The sequence below is a fragment of the Neomonachus schauinslandi genome, chromosome 9 (assembly GCF_002201575.2).
Source record: "Neomonachus schauinslandi chromosome 9, ASM220157v2, whole genome shotgun sequence".
Lineage (NCBI taxonomy): Eukaryota > Metazoa > Chordata > Mammalia > Carnivora > Phocidae > Neomonachus > Neomonachus schauinslandi.
The window spans coordinates 32810224-32824115 of NC_058411.1; positions in this window are offsets into that span (position 1 = coordinate 32810224).

Consider the following 13892-nt stretch of genomic DNA (forward strand, 5'->3'; position numbering starts at 1 on the left):
TTTTGAATACTGAACAAAAGAGTATGTGGTACAAAGGCTTCTTCCCCTGCTGTACCCCAGCCACAGTTCTCCCCAGAGGCAACTGTGTTATGGGGTTTTAGGACTTTCAGAGATATCCGGTGCAGACGCAAGCATTCCCATGTATGTTGCATGCACACACACAAACACAAATGGCGGCCCACCAGACACACTGCACTTAACCTATAACTGAGAGATCGTCCTATACCAGCATACATACCTGACCTATCTTCCCTCCATGCTTTTTAACAGCTATATTGTATTTTATTGTGTAGGTATTACATGATTTTATTTAAGAGTCCCTTAACTGACAGACATTTGGGTTGTCTGAAACCTTTTGCTAAAACAAACAATGTTGCAACAAATATATATCATTTCACATGCATCGGAGTATATCTGAAGGATAAAGTCCCAGAAATGGAATTGCAGGATTAAGTGATACACATTTTTAAATGGCCAAATAGTCTAAATTGCCTTCCCCAAGACTATTCGAATTCATACTCCAGCCAGCAATCAGTGTCTGTTTGCCCATGGAGGAGGTCAGTTTTGAATTTGACAGAAGGGAGAGAAAGCTCAGCTGGGCTCTCCAGAGAATGCAGGACGGTGGCTCAACAGCCAGCCTGCTGTGAACTCACCCAGATCAGGAGTGAGGGAATCCTCCACACATTAACATCAGCATGTATAAAGCACACTTCAAACCATAAGGAGCCCAGAGCTCCCCACATGGATACATAACCTCATAGAGAGAAGGGAATAGTAAAGAGGAGTGCACCATGGGGGAGCAGAGTAGGAGGTACACGCTTCTTCCCCTGACTTCTGAAGAGGGCAGAGGGGCACCACATTTTCTCAACTCAGCTGCTGGTCTCAATGAGTTTGAGACCACAGGGTGTCCCCCGCCATCACCCAGCTCTAAGCAGGTCCCCTCAGCAGCCTGTGGGAGGGAAGGTGGCTAACAGTGGCCCCCGCATTTGGAATTTAGGAGGCTTGGGTTTGAGTTTTGCCTCTTCCACTTTTTAGCTATATGACTGTGGGTAAATCACAATTTTTCCAGGTCTGTTTCCTCCTTTGTAAAATGGAGGATAATAACATGCGGAAACACTAGAACTGAAGTTCTATAACGTCTTAAGTGACATTACCATACACAGAGTCTGGCACGGAGAAGACAGTCCAAAAAGCCTGATGAAGGAACCCACGACTTTTCCAAATTGGTAATAAAATGATCTTTCAAGTAGAAATTTTACCTGAAATGAAGGCTGTCCAAAAGAGTTTTATGAGATAGACTCACAGTAAAAGTTTATAGAGATGTCCTGGCAGGGAGAAATCCAACAGGGATTCTACTCCCAAGTGCGGGTCTTCACTGCCTCTGCCACCCCCATTAAGTCTTCCTGGTCCCTGGTGACACAGTCCTCTCTCAGGCTCCCAGGACACAAAGCTCCTGCTTGTCACTCAGTGCCCAACTTGTTTTTCTTTTCTGCTTGGCTGACCTGCCCCTAGAAGCCGAGCCTGACCCAACAGAATCCCTAAAAGAACCACTGCGAAATCACAGAAGAGATTACCTGAGCCAGGCGGGGAGGAGAGCGGGAGGGGGGACAGCGAGCGAGAGCCCAGGCACCACGGAGTAAAGCCGGCAAGTGCGCCCGAGGGCCCTTCCCGGGGGCAACTGGCTCCAGCCGGTCCCAAACTCTCGCTCCTCCCGAGGAAGGCGACTCCTCGCCGCGCGCTGCGGGTCCCCCGAGCCCGACCGCGGCTGCCAGCGCCCCCAGCGCCCCCAGCGCCAGGTGGGGAGGCACCTGCTCCGGGATCGCCCCGCGGCCGGAGAGACCCCGTCCTCTCCGCCCCGCCAAAGCCCTCCGGGCCGGCGCACACCTCCGAGCCCGTCCCTGCCCGCCGGGCGCGCGCGGCCGCGCAACCTCCCGCCAGCTCGCCGGCGCTCCCGCCGCCCACCCGGCACCCGGGCGCCCTCCGCGCGCGTCCGCCGCTGACCTTGCGTCCTTCTAGCCCGACTCCGCGGCGGCCGCCGGGTCTCCGCTCGGCGGCAGCAGGGGTCGCGATGGGCAGGGCGGGGCGAGGCGAGGCGGGGGCCGGGCGGGGTGCCGGCGGGCTGGCCGCACAAAGCCGAGCCGGGCCTCGCGGCACCCCATTCACCGCCGCGCCGCGCCCCCTCCTCCCCGCCGGCTCCTTAAAGGCCGAGCGCCCGCGCGGTTCCTCGGGCGGCTCGGGGAGAGGCACAGGAAATGACCTCAGCAGGCTCCAGCCTCCCACCTCTCCGCACCGCTGGGCTTGTCCCGGGGGCAGGCGGGGAGGGCGGCGGGGTCTCCCGGCCCCCGCCCCGAGCTCTCCGCGGGCGTCTGCACCCGCTGCCGCGAAGGGCGGCTGGGTGCCCCGAGACCCGTTCAGCCCCCGGCGGGCGTGGGACCCTCGCAGAATGGGGCGCAAGACCAGACCTTCCCACCACCCCCGAGGAGGTTCCCACATTTGCTGGCAACCTGTGAGAACTGTAAGGCCGGGATATTTGGAGAAGTCCTTATTTCCAACATTCTGTCCCACTGCCAGACCAATGCACTGAATTGTAATTTGGGGGAAAAAAGTCACCACAACCCAGAGGGTAACTTGCTTGCTAATGTATGTATGTATGTATGTGTGTATGCATGTATATGCATTATTTATGAGAAGGGAGCCGGCCAAGGAGCCAGAAGGCCAACGAAAGAGACAGCTTGGGCAGCTTCAGAGGTCTGCTTACCCTTGTTCTTCAAGTATTTGCCGTCCCTCAGCTCACCAGTACAATCCTACACCCAGAGGAGATTGGAACACTCAACTTTTTTTTAAGATTTTATTTATTTATTTGGTAGAGAAAGCACGAGCGGGCGGGGAGAAGGATCTACCCACACAATAGAAGGTTACACAGCCATTAAAAGTCGTGTTTTTAAAGATTATTTTATTTTATTTATTTTTTAAAGGATTTTATTTATTTATTTGAGAGAGAGCAAGCACAGAGGGAGAGGGAGAAGCAGACTCCCTGCTGCTGAGCAGGGAGCCTGATTAGGGACCCCATCCCAGGACCCTGGGATCATGACCTGAGCCAAAGGCAGACGCTTAAGCGACTGAGTCACCCAGGCGCCCCTGGAACGCTCAACTTTTGGTAAAGAAGATGAATATAGAGAATATTGCAGGGAATGATCCACATTTCAAAACTGCTTTCTTCCCCAATCCTACAGGCTCTCTGTCCAGGCTGAACAGAGGCAAACACCACCAGGGCCCATTTCTCCAAAGGGGCTTTGGAAGACTCACTCCAGGCCTTGATGAAGGATTCCTCTGGCTCCACCCCAAGTTTGAATTTGAATCTCTGGAGGTGAGGCTGCTAGATTACCCAGTTAACAAGCTCCCCAGACAATTCTCAGGCATAACTTTGAGAGCACAGATACTTTAGAAAGCTGGTCCCAATAGTTCAGGAAGCCAAGGGCAAAAGTTCAACTGGGCCAATGGGACTCCAGGGGCTGAACTTGCAAATGGATTCATAGCTCCTGGGGATTGAGATAGATCAACCCCAGACTGTGGGACACTGGCCTCTGCTATCCCTTTAACACTCAGGAAGATGCCTTAGGTAGCCCAAAAGCAAATCTTCTGGAGTTGGTTAAGGGTGATTCATTCATTCATTCATGCCTTCATTCACCTTGAATAGCTCATCATGCACATACATTTCAAATAATATGGAAGGGCTAACGATGAAAAATGTCTACCTCCCATCCTGCCCTTGTCGCCCAGATCATTCCTCCCCAAACACAAAAGATATTTTATGCATAAAATATGCATAAATACATATACAGTTGACCCTTGAATAGCATGGATTTGAACTACACAGTTCCGCTTATACATAGATCTTTTTCTTTCTTTTTTTAAAGATTTATTTATTTTTAAGGTGGGGAGGGGTAGAGGGAGAGAGAGGATCTCAAGCAGACTCCCCAGTGAGCGCAGAGCCCAATGCAGGGCTCGATCTCACACCCCTGAGATCATGACCTGAGCCAAAATCAAGAGTCGGATGCTTAACCAACTGAGCCCTTACATGGATCTTTTTCAATAAATATATTTGAATTTTTTTTGGAGATTTGCAACAATTTCAAAAAACTTGCTGATGAACCACATACCTAGAAATACCAAAAAAATTAAGAAAAATTCAGTATTATTGTAAGAATACAGTATTTAGTACATGTAACATACAAACTATGTGCTGATCAACTGTGTTATCAGTAAGGTTTCTGGTCAACAGTAGGCTACTAGTTAAGGTTTGGGGGAGTCAAAAGTTATACTGATTTTTTACTACATGGATGTTGGTGCCCCTAACCCTGGCATTGTGCAAGGGTCAACTTTAAATATATTTATATGTATCTATTTATATCCCCTTTTCAACACTAAGGAAGCATCCCTTGCTTTTTTTCTCTTGACATTACCATTTGTTGACTCTGTGTGGCATATTAGCACACTTGGAGATGCCTTACTTTTTTTAGAGGTCCCCTAGTGTTCCTAATGATGGATACTTAGGATGTTTCCAATCTTTAGATATTACATGCTTGCTACAGTGAATGTCTAGGTACATACTTCTTGGTCCACATTTATGGCTATCTTTATGGATTAATATTTAGAAGTGGAATTGCTGGCTCTAAACACAATATGAATTTTAAATTTCAATAGATGCAGCCAAGTTGCCCTCAGAGGAGACTGCACCCACCTACACTTCGATCAGTGTGTTTTGAGTGCCTCTTTGTTCCCTCCCCCACACCAATTAAGCGATTTATCACAAAGTACAAAGCTTTTAGGAAGGGAGGATTAAATGAGTTCATGTGCATGGATGAGTTTAAAACGCTGCTAGCACACAGAAAGGCTCAAAGAAGTGTTAGCCCCTAGTCTTCCCACTGCACTCCTCCCTGTGACCTCCCCCTTCCTTTGGGCTCTGTCTCAGTCCCAGCTCTGTAAACTGGAGCAAGCTCCTTAGCCTCCCTGGGACTCCGTTTCCTTTCCTCTAATACGTGAATCATAATGTCTCTCTTTGGAGTTGGTTTGAGGATGAAATCGGATAATAGAGTTACATAAATTTTAGGATCCAGTCATTGTTCAATAAGTGATAGCTATTCTTCTTCCCTCAAATTTCCCCCCCCAGCTTTTATTTTGAAAATTTCAAACTGGATGCCTGAGTGGCTCAGATGGTTAAGCGTCTGCCTTCGGCTCAGGTCATGATCCCCAGGGTCCTGGGATCGAGTCCTGCATTGGGCTCCCTTCTCTGTGGGGAGCCTGCTTCTCCCTCCGCCTGCCACTCCCCCTGCTGTGCTCTCTCCTCTGACAAATAAATAAAATCATAAAAAAAAAAAAGAAAATTTCAAACTGACAGAAGTTGCAAAAAACAGTGCATTAAACACCCATATACTCTGCCTAGATTTACCAGTTGTTAACATGGTTGCCACATTTGCTCTCTCTCTGTCTTTACACCTATATAATATCTATTATATTATATTACATTATGTTATATATTTATGTTACCTATTTCTATTATATATTGTGTATATTTTTATATATTTACATATATTTTAGTGTATTATATATAATATGTTATAACATATTATTCTTTTCCTCTACCATCTGAGAGTTAGTTGTACACATCATGATCTTTTACCCCTGAATACTTCAACATGTATCTTCCTAAGAACAAAGGTATTCTCTTAATACTATCACACTTAGGAAACCTATCATTGGTACAATACTATCATCTACCATACAGACCATATTAAAATTTCCCCAATTGGGAATATGGATAATGGATAATGTCCTTTATAGCTGAGTTTTATAGTTCTTCAATTTTTATTATTAGTCCCTACCTAATACTCACCAGATGCCTAGAGGAGAATGGGCTCATCCCCTCCTCTGTTCCAAGGAGAGAGTGCCTCCCATAACCCTAGAGCCCAGTATTCCTCAGGGGCTGCAGGTCATCAATAATCAGGCTAGCAGGGGAGGTCCCGGGAGGGGCAGTTTCCCATCTAATGCTAGGGATTGTCCCATCAGCCTTCTTTGCTGATGTTGCCTCCTCTGCCTGACCCCAGCCACCGCATGCTGGCAGCCCAGGGAGGTTCTGCCCACCTCCCTACCAACTCTGGTTGGATTTCTGGTGTCTCCTTCCCCTCCCCTCTTAGTCCCAGTCAGTAAAGGCAGCTGTATGGCCTTCAGTGAGGGAAGCCTGGCTCCCCCGTCACCCTTAACTGCAGCCCTCCCCATACCACCCCATCCCAGGGAGGAGTTGCTATGGACCTCCAGGCTGGCCTACCACTAACTTAATTCTGGAATTAAGGGTTGAGATGACGAGACACTGTCTATTCCCCACAATCTTTCTGTCTTAAGTCACCTTCTCTGAAGCCTTCCGTGGATCTGAGACTGAGTCAAACTGGCCGCTGACCACATCCAGACAATAACATCAGCTGATGCTGATATCCTTCTCTTCTCCCCTCCCTCTCTCCTTCCCTTTCATTCATTTGTTCATTCATTCATTCATTTATGATAGCTGACTTTGAAGTTGTTCCAGGTACTCCATTAGATGCCCAACTGTAAGCTTGGATAAACCATCGCCTTGCTTCTGGCCTCAGTTTGTCCTGTGGTAAAGTGGGGAAATTATTTCCTCAGCACAGCTACCTTTCAGGTCAGAATATTTGAGAACTGGAGGAAAAGGCAGGATTATGAGAGAGTCACCACAGCAGAGGGGAACTTTGCAAAACTGAAGTAAGGAAAAAGCCATCTTGGGCACCATCTTTGACTGGAGCAGTAGCGGGAGAGAGAGGAGAGAGGTGGAAGGCTGGTGGGAGCCTGCTGGAAAGGCTCCGAGCCCCCAGACTCCTCTGTGGGTCCATGCAGAAATGGTACTTACAACACCTAAAGCTCATTCCTGTCTGATGTTCACTTATTATGACAGTGGCCTGACAGCAGACAGAGAGGAAGAAAGCCATTGTGTGCTCAGAGTCCAAGGCTCAGTTGGGTCACTGAAGCTGAGAGTCTCCTTTTACTTTTCTGAGAGGCCTTGGTGGTCACTCACTGTGAACAGATCTGAACCAATTTGGTCTTTTGGCGCTTATCAGGTTCCTATACTCGTGGAGTATAGGAGATGAGGGAGATTAGGGATGAGTGGAGACCATTCATCTCCTTCTCCATAACCTCCTACAGGTGGGATAGTAAGAATGGCCAAAATTCTGCGAGTTACACAGATTTTTATTAGCAAGCAGGCACAAAAATTCCTACAACCTGCTTCATGGGAGTCAGGGGGTTGGCCTGATCTGGTTCCTCCACATTATTCATGTGAGGGCCCAGATCGTCTTTCTGGCTAACTCCTTCCGTTGAAAACCTCTAGCATACCTCAGCACATTCAGCCCGCTGGTGTAGGCTTTGATGCCATTTGAAGTGCTTATGTAACCACCCTCTAGAGTGCGGATTCCTGATTAGAACACGTCAGATGATAACTAACCCCTCCAGGGGTTATACACATACAGCATGTGTTTTAGACTGAAATAGTTAAAGAATAAATTCCTACAGGGTCAATATAACAGCATCCTAGTCTGTGCTTGGTTTCCTGGGCAGTACCGTAGGGAAGAATGGGAACCACAGAACTGGCCAAACAGCAGTTCACGTACCATCTATACCATGTCGGTATAGGGCAGGTGCTTAGTTAATTCCTCATTTGTCAAATGATGATAATAATTCTTGCCTCTTACGACTTTTGAAAGGATTAAATGAGATAGTATTGTGTCTGGCAGGTAGCAAATGCTATATAAATGGTAGCTTTTGTTATTCATTTTTTGAACAAATATTTGCTGGAGGTCTCATGTTTATCAGATATTCTCCCAGGTCCCTAGTATCTACTCTACTGGGTCAAGAGGTGGTGGTATCTCAAGGAGCTCTCTCTGTTGCAAGATTGCAATAGATAAGAAAGATGTCTTGAGAGACAGTAATAACTCTAGGAGAACTGGTGAAATGTTGGACAATTCATCTTCCCATGTCCTGTGCATTCTAGAAACCCACTTCCCAACACCACTTGGTTTCTCTGAGTGGGGCACTGGGCTCCAGAGAAACCCTTCTTCACTGAAACCCTCCCAAATCAAGCACCCCTTCTTCTGCCCTCAGGGCCTTATTCTCAGTTGCTGTTGGAAGGAGACTAAAGGAGGAAAGGGAGGGAGAGGAGACGGGGAAGGGGCCTCAGAAGCCCAGAAGCCCAGGGGCCAGTCCTGGTCCAGCCTTCTATCTCAGGAGCCAGAGGCCGAGCTTGGCAGCTCTTGGGTTATAGAGAATTCAGGAGGCAATTTCTACTACTGAATCTCTGGGAGCAGCCAGGGCAACCATGGGCTGGAGCAGAGAGGCTCAGAGTCATTGTCCAATTCAGGTAGGAAGGCAGTGACCATACATGTAGAGAGATGCAGTGTAGGAAGGAAATGAAATGGTCCAGAGGCAGAATTCTGTGTGTGTGTGTGTTGGGAGGGGGAGGTGTCTTAACTTTGGGCATGGACTCTTCTTTCATTTATTCATTCAGTTATTCAGGAACAAATATTTATGAAGTAGTTGCCATTTTCCAGGCACTGTGTGAGGAAACAAAGTGTAGCAAGTGTGACCAATGAACTCAGGACATAGACTTCAAAACCAAATATGCCTGCCATTGAATCCTGGGTCTTCCCAGTGGGGAGCATGGCAAATGATCTCTCCAGTCCAGCTGTGGGCTCCAGAGCCAGCAGACGCAGACAGAGCCAGGCAGAGAGCAGGGAAGGGAGAGATTCTACATTTGTAAAACAGCAATTGGTATTCTTTCCCTAGAGGGTAGTTGTAAAGATGGGGATAAAGGGTCTGCCCCAGTGTCCGGCATATCATATGCACCTAGTTAAGTGTTACTAAATGGAGGTTTAAAGGACTAGCAAGGTGCCCAGAGACTAGAGACTTGGAAGCTAACAAAGAGCAACGGGTGGAAGGAAGGGCTGGTCAAGAAGGACCCCAGTGAGAGGGAAGGCAGTGATTTCCCATCTAACCTTATATCATAAAACCCTAGGGCCACTGATTAAAAATATGGATGGAGGCCCTGCACATCGAGATCAGCAGGCCCAGGGTTCTGTATTTTCATGATCCTTAGACCAGTAGGGTGCCTGGTATTGCCTGGTTTGTCATACATCATATTCCAACACACCAGTGATCTTCTCAGAGAGGAACACCAGCTCCAGAGGGGAACACAGGGTAGAACTGACGTAATTACAACAGATATCAGTGCAAAATGATCTGTCCAGTGCAGCTGCGAGCTCCCCAGGCAAGAGAGAGCCAGGCAGAGGGGGGCTCAGGAGGATGGGGCTGGGGAGGGAGAAGAGGAGGTGGCCCCGAGGTTGAAAGGGAAGCTGAGTAGGGAGCTGATAGAGCTTGGGGAATGAGAATTGGGTAAATCCAGCCAGCTAAGTGGGATTCTTGATCATTTGAGAACTTACAACATCAAGGTTTTGAACCAACTGTCTTACTTCTCCATCCGTTTTCATCGCAGTTGAAAACAATGGTGGCTCCCATCAAGGGGCAGGAGGGACCAGCTTCAAGTCAGTGGCAGGTTCTCTAGCAGCCTAGGGAGCCCATGCAGGAAGAGACTCTGGGGTTCTAAGAAGCCAAGGGAACTCAGGCTAGTCAGGGAGCTGGTCGTGGCACCTCGGCCCCTTTTCTTCTGCCCAGTGTGTGGCAGCCTCAGACATTTGAGTTCTCAGGGCGACACTGTGTCGCCTCTGGGATTCTACTTCCAGAGTTCAAATTCCAGCTCGGGCACTTAGCTCAGTACTGGCAGATAGCAAGTGCCGAGTAGATGCTGTACTTTATTATTACTTCTTCGGCTGATGACAGACAATGGGAGAGGTCTGGTGGGCTAGGGTTCTGCTTTCACACATTGAGTATGTGCTTGGTGAGTGTCCACTGTGGACCGCGAAGAGGGGAGGGAGAGCATTGAGGAACATGTGGCTCATTCCTGGGCAAACTGGACTGTGGAGGGCCTCTCTGTGCCTCTCGGCCTCCCCTCTCTGAGCGGCTGCTTCACCTGACTGGGTGGAGATCTACACGCAGGGCTGTGAGTAGGGGTCCCTCTGCTTCAGGGACACGGGAGCTCCCTTGCAGGGTACCTTCCAGGCTGAGTGGTTCCTGTAAGAGTGAGCCAACAAATGCCGCCGAATTCACAGGGATGGCAAGACATGAAATACTTGGATGGAATGAGCAGACTTAACCCTTGCAGCTCTTCCTCCTTCCTTCCCCCAAGGGATTATCATGAAACCAATCGGTCAGTTATCTGCTTTGATCAATCAAGCCTTCATCTGTCATGCTTATGATCGTTGTTCTCAGACTCAGGGGCTTTACGACTGTCAGGTCTTAGATCCTATTGGAAGCCCTCTTTGCCAGCTCCTTTTTATGAAGAGGGTTTAGTCCAGGCGACATAATCTGTCTTCCCTCTCAAAGTCCCCAAGGTGACCAGCTTCTAGCCAGGACAGGGGAAGCTATCTCTCAGCGCCATCTGGTGGTCAGGATGGCTTGTTTTATTATTTTTCTTTTCTTTTTAATGATTTATTTATTTATTTGAGAGAGAGAGCGAGCGAGAGAGAGCAGGAAAGGGAGAGAGAATCTCAAACAGATTCTGCACTGAGCACAGAGCCTGATGTGGGGATCAATCCCACAACCCTGAGATCACCACCTGAGCTGAAACCAAGAGTCGGTGGCTCAACCGCCTGCAGCACCCAGGCTCCCCAGGATGGCTTTTGTTTTCTTAAAGAACGCGAGCTCCAACATTCCTACTCCCAGCCATGCCTAGGGACAGATCTCTTCCCTTCTGATCTGACCAGTGCATGCTTTGGTCACCTTGAAAGGAGGTGGTTGATGGGGCTTTAACTTCTGTCTAAAGTGGAGACTTTAAACCTTAAACTGTATACTTTGTTCCTGTTCAATGTTGCATGGTTTCAGGGAAGGGGATTGGAAAACTTAGTGGTACTGAAGGATGAAGGTAAAGTAGAGAAAGCTGTAAAGAACATTCTCCCCTGCCCAGCTCTGAACACTTGGTTTCAGCAGTGCACAGACCATCAGCTTGGCACTTCTTCCAGGCATCTCTTACCCAGTCATGGCACAAGAGTGGGAACAGGAAGAGTCTCTGCTGCAAAAGTCCAAGCTGCAGTTTAAGGATCATCTTCCCTCTGCCACAGATAAAGCGACAAGACATGGAGCTAGAACCAGACTGCTCGACTCAGAGTACCGAGGGAATCCACAGATTGAGAGATTTGCTTATGTAAAAGTGAGCTTTGGAGACTTCAGAGAGTTGGTACGGACAGTACACCTTTCCAAAACGCAGTTTCCGCATTCTGAATTTCCTGGTTCAGGTCCAGAAGAGGGTCCCTTTCCAATTACAGTGTGGGGACCACCCAAAGGAATCAGGTAGAGCCAACAGGTCTCATACATAAGAAGGGAGGTTGGTGATGGAACAGAACACCCAGATTCCTAGGATCAGAAGCAACAGGCTTTGCTCTAGGGGTAACACATGACTGTTTTTCCTTCCAAACACTACGTGTTGCTCCAGTGGCCACTGGGGAGACTCTCAGATGGCTTTGGAATGGTCTGTTCCTGAAAGCAGGAATTTCCCTACAGAGCATAGGGGACTGTTCTTACTTGGACTCAGGATCTCCCAGGAACAAATACTCTTGGGAAGAGCATGGCTCTTTGGGAAGCAAAATTTTAGTGTTGAAATAAATCCATTGGAATATTCAGAATAAGAAATTTCCCTAAATATCCCCGCCATTCAAACCAGTGGAAGATAATGTACATATGTAGTAATGTACCTAAGATTGGAAGCTATTTATAGATAAGGATCACTAAAATTTTTCTGGGACCTTTCCCTCCACTCTAAATCCCTGCTTTCCCTGACATAGTTTATGATTTTTTTTTTCTTTTTTAGAGAAGGAGAGAGTGGGGGAGGGGCAGAATGAGAGGGAGAGAGAATCTTGAGCAGGCTCCACACCCAGCACAGAGCCTGATGCGGGCTCCATCTCACTCATGACCCTGAGATCATGAACTGAGCCAAAATCAAGAGTCGGACGTTTAACCAACTGAGCCACCCAGGTGCCCCGAAAGGTATTCATTTCTTAATGTCAAGTGAAACAGTTTCTAGAAAAATATATATAATATGAATTATTTTATGTAAAACTGTATGTATACAGAACTACATATATATCCATGTACATAAATGTGAGTAGAAGATTTTTTTCCCAAAACATTAATGGTGTAGAAATTTGGTATAATGTTTTTAGTTTCTGCTTTGTTCTTTTCTATATTATGCGAATGTCTTACAAGGAGTATGAATCATTTTTCTAATAAACTATTAAGAAGTTTTTCAGGTATTGATCTCATCAGTAATGTAGAAAGCTGAGATTCAGGGAAGTTGACAACTAACTCAGTATAGCCACAGTCTGCCAAAGAGCCAGAATTTGCCCTTGTCACTTCCCATCCCTCAAGTTTAATGCCAATCCCTTTGAGTCACGGCCTCGAACAGGTAAATGTCCCGGGGAGGGATATTGCGAGTGGACACCTGGGAGAATTGGGGGTCAATGTTCAGATCAGCGGGGACTCACATGCTTTTGATGTTGCCCGGATCCTTGTTACCTCTTCAGAGCAATTAAGCTACGACCACAATAGCATTACTGGATTCCTGTTCTGCACTGTGTTCTTGTGGTCTGGCAGGGGTCCAGGTCTTGAAGGAGCAGACACAAGTCTGGGGACAGAGTTAACTTGGGCCTAGTTCTAATCCAAGTCCATTTACATCCTGTAAAGGAAATGATGTATTCAGCCACGTTCTCCACTTGAGGGAAGAAGGAACATGTGGCTAGTTGGATGTAATCCAGAGGACTGACTTCATGGGGCTCTGGGCAGGAGCAATATGGTGAATGATTTCAAGGAGAAAGTCCAGAGTCCATTTTCCTTCCCTCCACCGCTTCTCACTCCTCCACACTCACCCATGTTTATCCATACTCCTTAACGGTAGTACTGGAGACCCTCAGACCCTTCCCTTGACGTTCTTGGATTTCTGGGATGTCATCCAACTCCATTCAGCCTGCTTATCAAGTGGCAGGACAGGGAGTGGGACCCACTGAGCCTAGTGTCTTCCTAGAACAAGAATTTGGATTTAAATAGTAAAAACTCAGAGATAGGCTATGATAGTAATTTTCCCATTATACCAACACCCCAAAGGGCACTTACTGGGTCAAGAAGAGGCCCCCGAGCAACCAGTTCTCTGCTCAGCCCCTGCACTCTGAACACAAACATGCAGGTCCAGGCAAAGTACTCAGCAGTGCCAAGTTCTTTTTTGTGTCATTGGAAACCCCACTCTTCTTCCCTCCCTGTCCCCAGACCTGTCTACTGTCTTCCCTGGAGGAGGTCACAGCTCTATATACCCAACATAACAACCCATAGATAGGAAAGAAAATCCATCAAAGATGGCATTGCTTCCTTCCTAGGTATGTATCTTGCTGAAGGACATAAGAGAAAGCAAACCTTGACCTAAGCTGTGGGCAAGAAGGAGGGGCAGAGTCTTTTGATAGAAAAAAGTGTATAAATTTGCATATACTCATCAATTTTGAGTCAAGGTGGAGAGTTTTCTTTATAGAGGGTGGTAGAGAGAAAGCCAGGTCATGGAAACAGCTCTGTGTCATAGAAGGCAAATAATCACAGACCTTCCAAGGCACCGGAGGTACAGAATTTAAAGCTAGGAGCAGGGAGGAATGCTTTGTTGTTATAGACCATTGTGTATTGTTCTCATGGCTACGTGCGTAGGTCTCAATCTCTTTACCTGTGTGACCCTGATCTTTAGCACA